This window comes from Sciurus carolinensis, chromosome 7 (genome assembly GCF_902686445.1).
Source record: "Sciurus carolinensis chromosome 7, mSciCar1.2, whole genome shotgun sequence".
Classification (NCBI taxonomy): Eukaryota; Metazoa; Chordata; class Mammalia; order Rodentia; family Sciuridae; genus Sciurus; species Sciurus carolinensis.
The window spans coordinates 107,304,813-107,317,285 of NC_062219.1; positions in this window are offsets into that span (position 1 = coordinate 107,304,813).

Here is a 12,473-nt window from a genome sequence, read left to right on the forward strand (position 1 = left end):
CATTATATGTCCTCATCTGCTTATCAGTGAGATCATTCGTCCTTTGGTTTTTTGAGATTGGCTTATCTCACTTAGCATGATATTCTCCAATCTCATCCATTTGCCTGCAAATGCCATAATTTTATCATTCTTTATGGCGAGTAATATTCCATATAGATATGCCACAGTTTCTTTATCCATTCATCAATTGAAGGACATCTAGGTTGGTTCCACAATCTGGCTATGGTGAATTGAGCAGCAATGAACACTGATGTGGCTGTATCTCTGTAGTATGCTGATTTTAAGTCCTTTGGGTATAGGCCAAGGAATGGGATAGCTGGGTCAAATGGTGGTTCCATTCCAAGTTTTCTGAGGAATCTCCACACTGCTTTCCAGAGTGGCTGCACTAATTTGCAACCCCACCAGCAATGTATGAGTGTACCTTTTTCCCCACATCCTTACCAACACCTGTTGTTGCTTGTGTTCTTGATAATTGCCATTCTAATTGGGGTGAGATGGAATCTTAGGGTGGTTTTGATTTGCATTTCTCTTATTACTAGAGATGTTGAACATTTTTTCATATATCTGTTGATTACTTGTACATCTTCTTCTGTGAAGTGTCTGTTCATTTACTTAGCCCATTTGTTGATTGGATTATTTGTATTCTTGGTGTAGAGTTTTTTGAGTTCTTTATAGATTCTGGAAATTAGCGTTCTATCTGAAGTATGAGTGGCAAAGATATTCTCCCACTCTGTAGGCTCTCTCTTCACATTACTGATAGTTTCCTTTGCTGAGAGAAAGCTTTTTAGTTTGAATCTATCCCAGTTATTGATTCTTGCTTTTATTTCTTGTGCTATGGGAGTCCTGTTAAGGAAGTCTGATCCTAAGCCAACAAGTTGAAGATTTGGACCTACTTTTTCTTCTATAAGATGCAGGGTCTCTGGTCTGATTCCGAGGTCCTTGATCCATTTTGAGTTGAGTTTTGTGCAGGGTGAGAGATAGGGGCTTAGTTTCATTCTGTTGCATATTGATTTCCAGTTTTCCCAGCACCATTTGTTGAAGAGGCTATCTTTTCTCCATTGCATATTTTTGGCCCCTTTGTCTAGTATGAGAAAATTGTATTTATTTGGGTTTGTGTCCATGTCCTCTATTCTGTACCATTGATCTACCTGTCTATTTTGGTACCAATACCATGCCGTTTTTGTTACTATTGCTTTCTAGTAGAGTTGAAGATCTGGTATTGCGATTGCCCCAATTAATTTTTAGGGAATTATTCTTAGTGAATTAAACCATTCCCAAAAGATTACATACATAGTGTAAGATTCCACTTCTATAACATTTTTTAAATGACATTTTGGTAATGAAAACCAGATTAGTGGCTGTCAGTGTGTTAAAAAAGGTTAACATGGTAGATACTATATCTTGACTGTTGTGGTGGATTCACAGACATATATACACATGCATATATGTCTCTGTGTGTGTGTGTGTGTGTGTGTATACATATATGTATGAAATGTATATATGATAAAATTGTATAGTACTAAACACACATACATGCACAAGATCAATGAAGTTGACCAATGTGAGTCCTGGTTGTGATTACATACAATAGTTTTGCAAGGTGTAGTCGTTAGAGGAAACAAGGTAAAGGACATATGGGATTTCTATATACTATGTTTCACAACTTCACATGAAATTACAATTGCATTCAAATAAGAAGTTTAGTTTATAAGGAAAAGATAAAATGTGAGATCAAAGGAGGAAGACATGTTTAAACAGGTTATAAAGCAAGACAGTAAATCTTGGTATTAGAAAATGCTAATGATTCATACTTCTAGAAATCCTTCGTATAAGACTAGGGAAGTCCTGAGCCAAGAAATAGAGCAATAGTGTCCCTTAAAGTCAGATTTTGAAAAAGAAAAATGTTTCAGGGAATAAAACAGATGTTATAACAACAACAACAACAGTTGAAGAGTTGATACCTGGAACATCATCAAATAGATCAGAACAGATAGATATAACATCAGATACAAAATTTGCATCCCCATGGTAACTCTGCCAGTGCAATCAGACCAGATACTCTGCAAACCTAAACCTATTTCTCTGACTAACATCCCAGACATCAGAAATATCTCAGAACCTAACGAATACATTAACAAGGTTAGATCCATACAGAGAAGAGAGAAAAACTGCAAAGAAAAGTGAAATATATCATAAGGAGTTCCAAAGAGCAAACAGAGGAGTCTTAAGCAAGAGAAATAGATGCTGCCTTAATGGCTGAAGAGAGGTGAATGGGAATCTCTCAACTGTGAAATTAAGATCACCGTATCCAAAATGTACTGGTATGTATATTTTCTGTCACTTGGAACTTGCTGAAAGTGAATGATCTTAACAAAACTACAGGTCTCATCTATGCTTATTAAATTCTAGTTTTCTTATTACTTTCTAATAGCTGAGGAATTTGAAAATAAGAAATGTGATCATTTAAAAGTTTTCTAAAGAGTTAATCTAAGGACTGTATCTTAAATAGGAAGGAACTGGAGCTACTTAACAGACACAGTTATTTTTGTCCTCCACTCTCAAACATCTAAGGTACACTCTTTGAGAAAATTGCTTTGCATCAAGTAGTGCTTTCAGTTATTTATATTTAACTGTGCAACAACAGGCTGATTTGTGTCCTATTTATTTGAGAGGCATCTTTCTTCTTGCAGAAATTGGGTAGCTTCGCTGCCTCAAATCCCATCCAGAAGCTAACATTCACCTGAGAGTGTTCTTCAAATTGCCAGATCGTAGAATGAATGCCAGACTTTATCTTTCTAGCACCTTAAAGGAGCACCTACTACAAAGTAAGGAGTGACAGTTTGGAACCCAGACAGGGTTCCTGGATGTGTAATCTGTGAGGGCACACAGGGGCTATCCTCAGAAGAGCTCAACACTTGAGCTAAAGTTCTGCTCTTATTGTCTTGAAAATTCTTCGTAGTTTTTGAGCATGGGACCCACAACTGTACTTTGCATTGTGTCCTAAAATATATGCATCTTCTCCTGGATGTGCCTGGAGATAGCGGATGAGAGTAATTATCTCATAAAATGGGAAAGGACTCCTGGGACACTCAGCTGTGACTGGATTTGTCATGGAGGACTTGGAGTTCACTTTGCTTGCTTCCTTTTCTCTCACAGACATAGTTTTGGGGTACCAGTTTTGTACAAGCCTTTTTCATAACATATCTGGTATTTCTGCTTATTCAAGAAATACTTTACACATAAGGCAAAGCAAAATTACACTTACCAAAACAGGAGAGGAACAAGACAAATCAAACCTGAGTCCAGTTCTGTTAATTACTGCAAGAGCTAGAGGAGACTCTTCCTTCTTCCAAAATTCTCAGGGGAAAAAAAACATGTTTGTGGTTCATTCTCTCATCTATAAAACAATCATTTAGCAACTCGAAGGTCCTACTCACTTTTAAAGTGTTCTGCCAGTGTTAGAATGCTAGCCAGCTATTCTACAAAATGTGTAGAACAACAAGGATTTAATGTATGTAATTCACTTCTACATCTTGTGAGGGAAAACATAAAATGCAACAGGCGACATCCATGGAAAAGAAAAAAATATTCTTTACAGATATGCATTACAATAGGAATATGAGTTTATAAAATTATGCACATATTTTATGTGTTTATTTTTACTGTGATGTCTATGAATAAATGATTTTTCACTGTTGAAAAATACAGATACACTTCTCAGCTCTTCTTATAATAGTGAGCTTCCCTTATTTATTTTTTGTTTTCTTTTCAAGAGCTTTGCAAATGTTTAACTTATATATCATAAGTCTATTACTTTATTCAATAGCAGCTAGTAAATTTTACATATTTGGAAAAATACTGCCACAGTCTAGTTTTAGATCGTTTCTATTCTTCCTAAAATATTCCCCATGTATTCAACCTCTGCTCTGATCCATATCCCAGAAAGTCTACTTTCTGTAAAGACTTGCCTCTCCTGGATATTTTATATAAATGAATCACATAATACATTTTTTGTGTCCTCTCTCTTAGAACATATTTTCAAAGTTCACCCATTTCAATAACAGTCATTGGTTCTTTCATTTGTCATTCTAATATCTATGAAGCAGCATTTCATGTAGTTTTATTCCAGATTTCTTTAAAGATCAAAAATGTTGAGCCACTTTTAAAAAATTTTATTTTTATTTTTACAGACTGCATTTTGATTCATTGTGCACAAATGTGGTACAACTTTTCATTTCCATGAATGTACACAATGTAGATTCACACCATTCGTGTAATCCTACATATATATATAGGGTAACAGCATACTACAGTAATGCAGCCACATCAATGTTTATAGCAGCTCAATTCACAATAGTTAGATTGTGGAACCAAGTTAGATGCCCTTCAATAGATGAATAAAGAAACCGTGGTATATATACACAATGGAATATTACTCAGCCATAAATAAGGATAAAACTGCAGCATTTGCAGGTAAATGTTGAGTCACTTTTGATGTGTGTGTTATCCATAGCACACCTCCAAGCATATCCATCTTTGGTGAGGATACTGATGTAATTAATATGATTTTTGTTATACATTTTTAAATACTATTATCAAGTTAAGTTTCTACTCCTAGGTTGTTGAGATTTTTTTGTTTTTATTCATGAATAGGCTTGGATTTGTCAAATATTTTTTCTTTTTGTTATTGAGATGGTCATGTAGTTTTGGTTCTCAAATCTTAATTGTTCATGATGCTTTTATGTTGCTAAGATTGGTTTGCAAATATTTTGTTGGAGACTTCATGTTTATAATCAGGAGAAATATTGGTCTTTTCTAGTGATAGCTTCACCTGATGTTTTGGTGTTAGTATAAGGCTGACTTCATAAAATGAGTTGGAAAATTGTCTTCTTTTACAAAATTTGAAAGAGATCTTGTTGTATTGGTTTTATTTGTTCTGTTAGTGACTCAGATTTTGACAATAAGCCCATCTAAGTCTGGGCTTTTTGACTTATAATTTTAATACAAATTCAACTTCTTTTCTTCTTCAAGTTTTACTCAGAGTTTCTATTTCTCCTTCAGTCAATTTCAATAATCACTGTCTTTCTAGGAATGTGAGATGTACCTCTTTCTTTGGTGGTAGTCTGGTTAAAATTTTATCTATTTAAAGACAGAACTTTTGTTATCCACTGCTTTTCTCTATTCTTTTTATATTTTCTATTCATTGATTTCCCTTAATCTTTATTTCTTCCTCCTTATCCTTGCTTTGACTTAGTTTTCTTTTCTTTTTCTAGTGAGTGTCCTAATGGAATGATAAGTTGCTGACTGTTTATCTTTCTTCCTTTGTAGTATAGGCACTTACAACTCTGTTCCTATAACAACACTTTAGAAATATAATAAAACTTTGGATATGATTTATTTTCTTTTCCACTCCATTAAAAGTGTTTTCAAAATTCATTGTAATTTATTTATTTTTTGACCAAAGGATATTTAAAAATTAGTTATGTAATTACCAAACATTTGTGTATTTCTAAAAATTTTATTCTGATTTTTTTTTTATTTCTCATTATATTCCATTAAAAAGTTGAACGGATACACTTTATATAATTTCAATTGTTAAAAATGTATTCAGATTATTTTTTGGACTAACCTGCATTGTATTCTAGAGAAAGTTCTATGTGTGCTTGTAATGAATTTGTTTTCTGGTGCTGGGGTATTAGGCCCAGTTGGTTGATAGTGTTGCTCAGGCTTTTCTTATCCTTACTGTTTTTCTGTGTTGCAGTTCAATTAGTTATTGGGAGTGGAATATTAAAGTTTCCAATTAGTTTTACCATATTGTCTCCTTCTCCCTTCAATTGTGTCAATTTTTGTTTCATGTATTTGTTGCATTCTCTGTCTTAAGTATATGCTTACAGTTGGTTTATACTCCTGATGAATTCCATTGACTTTTCTTTATTCAGGTACATTCTGACTCATATTAACAAGATCACTATGGTCTAATATGCTTAGTGTTTGTATGATGGAGATTTTCCCATCATTTTGTGTTTGAATACTTTATAAACATGAATTTAAAGTGCAAATAGTCCTATAGTCATTAATGCTCAAGGTATAATAGTCTGAATTCTCTAGAGAAATATTCTTGCTGTCTCTCTCTCTCTCCATTTATATAAATATGTATATAGTGTGTGTATATAAATACTCTGTGTGTGTGTGTGTGTGTGTGTGTGTGTGTGTATGTTGTGCACTCACAATTTAGACAAGATCAAAATGTTCAGTGTAGGCTGTCAGACTGGAGATCCAGGGGAGCTGATGGAGTAAAGGTCTACATTAAGTTCAAAGGCTGTCTGCTGTCCTCTTCTTATCTGGGGAGACTGATGTTTTGTTCTCTTCAGGCCTTCAGCTGATTGAATGAGGCCACCTGCGTTGTGAAGGGCGATCTGTTTACTCAGTGTTCACCCATCCAAATGGCAGTTTCATTCCCAATCACCCTACGAGTTGACAGACAAAATTAACCATCATACCCAGTGACCCAAAATGTCGACATGTTCAGAACTTAAGTCCCTATCATCTCTTCTCACTCATTTTGACTTTAGTATAGAAACTGTTCTGTGTCTCCTTAGTTGAGTTGTTGAGCAGTTGCTTCAGATTAATCATTACCAAGTTCTTTAAGAAATATCTCAGGAAGAATGTTCAAGATAACAATTAAATTTCAGAATATTTTGAACAAATATTAATCTGAATTAACTGCATACACTTTTAAATATGTGGTTATATAGTTGATAATACTTCAAAATTTTAAGTTATTAGGGAAGAAACTAAAATTTTGATTAGGAAAAAACTATGTAGAAAACATCAACTGGTTCAAGTTGCACAATGAAAAACATTTAGCCTGAATTGAGTGAAATTTTGCGCATGTTCATGTATATTTTAAATGTTTTAAATTTAAATATATTTTAATAAATTTAAGTATTTTGATTTAAATGTACTTTAAATTCATGTATATATTAAATGAAGCATTCAGAAGAAGATAATCTTTGAATTTTTAGAAATAAATAGAAATGATGTTCTTTTTGTATAAAAAGAGAAAAAACAAATGTTAGGAAAAAATGTCTAAAATTATGATTGTTTTTGCTGGGCACAGTGGTGTAATCCCGGAAGCTTGGAAGGCTGAGGCAGGAAAATCTCTAGTTCAAAGCCAGCCTCAGCAACTTAGCAAGCTGCTAAACAACTCAGTGAGACCCAAATACAAAATAGATCTGGGGATATGGCTAAGAGGTGGGTCATGTGCCCCTGAGTTCAATTCCTGGTACCAAAAATAAATAAATAAATAAATAAATAAATAAATAAATAAATAAATAAATGTATTGAAGAAAATACCATTTAAAAATGTCTCTTTGGACTCCAGCATATTTACCCAACTCATATATTTCCAAATGGGGTTAGCAATTACTTCAAATTAAAAATTAATAAAAAATTTAAGGATGTTCAAAGAAATATCTTGCTCAATTTCTGCATCCACTTAAACTCCACAACATTAATTTCACAGTAAATTCTCCCAAATAAACTTTCAAAAGATGGATTACTCCTTGTTATGGTTTGGATGTGAGGTGTCCCCCAAAAACTTACATGTGAGACAATGCAGGAAAGTTCAGAGGAGAAATGATTGGGTTGTAAGAGTCTTAACCCAATCAGTGAATTAATCCCTGGTGAGATTAATTGAAGTGGTAGGATGTGGCTGGAGGAGGTTAGAAAAGTAGTTGGATTTGAGTGTTCATGCAGAAAAAATAAATATAAATTTGAAAAAAAATATATACATATTGTCCTCAAAGAAAATGTGTTTAAGAGTAGAGTGAAGGAAACATAGAAGATTCTAAACCAGAAGAGAAAAAGGTTTGGAGAGATGTTTGAGGGGCCTAAGATCTAAAGGTCAGGTACAGGATAATAAACTTGAAAATATGACCAAGAGAAGGCCACAAGAACACAGAACTCTTATTTATTCTATATTAGACATTCTTTAAATGTTAAATGAGTTGGTGAGTTTTTGAACGCTCCCCTTTTTCCTGTTTTTTTTTTTTAATTTTAAAAAATATTTTTATTTTTAATCAACATAGTAATTGTGGTACTTATAGGATACAGTAAATCCTTTTTAATTTTTAAAATTTTTTATTGGTTCTTTTAGTTATACATAACAGTAGAATCCATTTGATATATTTATACGAACACGGGATATGTCACATTCTAATGAGGACCCCATTCTTGTGGATGTACACAATGGAGAGATTCACTGTGGTGCATTCATATATGTATGCAGGAAAATTGTGTCAGATTTGTTCCATTGCCTTTCCTCTTCCTATCCCCCTGCTTTCCTTCATTCTCCTTTGTCTAACCCACTGAATTTCTGTTCTCCCTGGCCCCTTATTGTGGGTTAGATTCCACATATCAGAGAGAACAGTCAGCTTTGGTTTTTTGAGATTGGCTTATTTCACTTAGCATAATAGTCTACAGATCCATTTATTTACTGACAGATATCATAAGGTCATTCTTCTTAGTGACTGAGTAATATTCAATTGTGTATGTATACCACATGGGAAACAGTGTTTGACCCAACTATCCTACTCCTTGGTATATAGCTGAAGGATTTAAAATCAACATACATACAGCCGCATCAATGTTTATAACTGCTCAATTTACAATAGCTAAGCTGTGGACCCCACCCAGGTGCCCTTCAACAGTTCAATGCCCTTTTTGGGGAATCTTTTATGGGGTTCATTATTCTTCAATCTTATGTTTATCCACTGACAGCTTAATTTTCCAACCTCTTATGAAACATTATTTGACCTTTGGGAGTGTCTCTCCATATGTAAAAATAAAGATTGCTATTGATCCAGATTTTAAGTTAGCCCATCATTCCTTGGGTACTTAAACACTGTATAGGTTCACCTTAATATGGCTCTAGCCACCTTGACACATGACTTCCCCAACAGTCTCTAATTGATCCTGGTTGTTTTTCCTCCACATAGTACTCCAGCATACCATAAAGGGACAAAACCACAAGAGTGATATATGGAGCTTTCTGATATGCCTGGTGCCAGGCATATACTTGACTCTGATGTCAGCTAGAGATAAACCAAGTACCTTCTGGCTTTGATGAAGTCACTTTTGTTCTGATCACTTTATAAGACCCAACCTTCTCACATAAACTGCAGGACCCACTAGGCCTTGCTGCTGCCCAGGATCACATTTGTCTTTAACATATTACATGCTCTGCATTCCTGGATCTGTCTTCCCCTTCTGGGTCTCAGTGCACCAAATGGGCTGGTTCTTTCACACTGAGGATGGGTCATTCTGGAAGAGACACCATCTCTAAACACATAATATTCATATGAAATACCTATTTTAGCCAGAAACTACTTATTTGCAACATAGGTTCACTGTATTTATCAGATGCTTTCCAAAGATTTGGTTATAACCAAGGTGAGAAGAAAATGATGACTTATGAAAGAAAGTAAGGCAGGCCCAAGGGGTTAATCAAAGGCCAGTGATGGAAAAGGACTTTGAAAGACATGCTGTATTTGCTCAGTTATATTCACATCAAATTCTACTTTTAGGAAAGAATCTGGTACACTTTCAGGAAGGAATACTAATATATTATTAAGGGCTCATGGGTAGATATTTCTTCATAATTATTTAAGCATTATTTAGTAAGAAAAACCTACCAGCAGCTCAACCACAATAATCCTACATGTTTATATGTGTGGTGACAGAGACCTCACAAGGAGCTATCTATTATGGTTGGATGATTCTAGTTTTTAAAATGTTCTTTATTCTGGAAAGCCAAGTTCCTTCTCTTCTTATCTTACACACTGGCCCTGAAAATTCAACTCTATTTATACCGAATGGGTTAAATTTCTTATGTATATCAAAATGCATTGGAGACAGAGTTCTTGGTTTTCTCTCTTTAAAGATGAGCATCAACTTCATCTTCAATTCTTCATATGGTGTCAATTCCAGACACAGAATTATTCTATTAATGGATTTCTCTAGAATAACGAATTCTCTCAGAACCTAACTAAATGTTCCATGTGGGGCAAAATACTGTCCATTGTCCTTGCCTGAATATCTTCCTTAGAGAAAACTAGAAGTACACTTTAGGTAGCAAAAATCTTTTTCTCACACTGAATTTCTAAATCTTTTCATTCTGAGCAGGACACCTCAATCCGCAGGACAATTTTTAAAAGTAATTTCAACTCTATTTTAATACAGTGTTCTTGCATCATTCTGAATCATTTCATTCTGAACATACACACAAATTTGATAATTATGGCTTCAATTTTTTTACCCAAGAAATTATGATATTATTAAGAAGGCCAAATAAAAACAGATTAAATAATAACTTATTAAACACATTATTCATCACATTTTACATTTTTATGCATTTCCTAATAAAATAGGAAATTATATTTAAAATGATGCATTCTAGTAAATTCTAATGTGAAATTTTCTGTTTTTTAGACATTTTGTCATATCTTTTCTGGGGAAAGAAGGTTCTTTTTTGATACTGTGAAATCTAACATATCAACTAATCTACCTCGTTTATTAAGTCTATTAACAAACATATAATCTGGTAGAAAGTGATTCAAAAATGTATTTTTCACAAAATTCTTAATATGTCATTTATTTTTTTCTCCATTGTTAGGACTCACAAGATTTATGGAACAAAATTCTGAGTCAAGGACATTTGTGCAAAGCCTACATCGCATCATATGACTTTAGACTGAAAAAAAAGATAAATATTATTTCCTATGAGTTTTTGGTACCACCTTCTAGATCTCACCTTGTCTCTTTTTTTGTCTCCTAAATCTTTTGAGGTTGACAAGTGCTTATGCAACTGTCCTTTTGGAGACTTTCGTAACTATTGTTGAGACACTTTTTCCAGGTTGAAAAAAAAAATGCCTTGGGTGCCTGCCTAGCCTAATCTCATTAATATGCATCTGCATTGCCCTCCTGTGACAGACAGCAGAGAAAATACAGAGACAGGAGGGTAAGGAATTAAATTATATGAATTTTCCTCTCCTGACAAGGTGATGAATGAAATAACCACACTGGTCTCTGAACATCTATTTTTATTTCTCATTCCAGGAATTTCCTTATCAGGTAAGACAAACAACTAGAAAATCTAGAAAATTCACTAACAATGAGGTCAGTTTACAGTCTTTCACAGGGTAGGTATGAAATTTACCTACCCTAAGGTTTCCGAATAATGGTATGTGCAGTTTTAGTGAAGAAAAGCACAGGTGCACAGGTACTTCAACATCTGTTGCATCTTGCAGCTTAATGGATTCCTCAGTGACTCTAGCGAGAAATAAAAGTTTTATTGATGAAAAATTTTGGCCATTAAGTTTCACTTTGTCCTTATTTTTTCTCAATCTTAATTTACCATTAGTTCTATACATAAGTATAATTAATGTGGAAATATCAGTTTTATTATGACTTAGTAAGTTTTAAGATTTTTTTTTTCTCTTCTTAAGTACAGCTTGAGTTTGGTAAAGAAATTGGAAGAGATTCATATGACTGGATTTGAGAGGGTAGATAAAGAGGACAGTAATATCAGAAACAAGATAGTAAGAGCTAGAAACAAGATTCTCTATTTTACTACTCAGGACATACTCAGAAATTACTCTTAAATAGTACTTGGCTACTCAAAGCAAAAACTGTAGATCCTTATCTGAGGAAAGGTAGAAGTAAAACAAGATGGACTCAGAGTACCAAGGTGGTCACTGTGTGCCTTCTTCATCCTCAACAATCAGGCATATTCTTTGCACCTACCTGTACATTATCCTTATATCCATTCATTCATCCATCCATCACCTACTTACCAAAGATTTTTGTTCCCTCCCTTTTTATTATATATATAGTGGAATCAATTATTTGAAAAGACCTCAAGAACAGTAGTAAAATAGATCTGAGTAGAACGTGGGACCTCTGAGTTTGAGCCTCGTCTTTATTCCTTGCTGTTCTAATATCTTTTCTTTCTAGAAAGACCACAGAGAAGTACACAGTGCTCCGGCACAGACTTCCAGTTTCTGTTTCTGTATATAAGGAGTTTGGAAGTCATCACTCCATCCTAACTGGTAAAAAATCAGTAGATGTTGTGTCTACAATAGAGATGAGAGCACAGGAAAAACCGTTGACCCAAGAATGGAGATACAAACTGGGGGATAAGAGAAGTCCTGGTTTGCTGAGTAATGAACAAGTAGAATTTGAAACTAAAAATGCAATACCACTTATATCGGCACCACCCAAAGGGAAATACATAGGGATAAATCTAACAAAATATGCACAAAATATATATTAGGGAAAGTACAAAACTATGAAGAACAAATTAAAGAACTAAATAAATGGAAAGAGACTCCATGAACTAAATAAATGAAGAGATTCTATGCATAAATAGGACGATTACGTTGTCGAGATGTCAGTTCTTTCCAATGCAATGC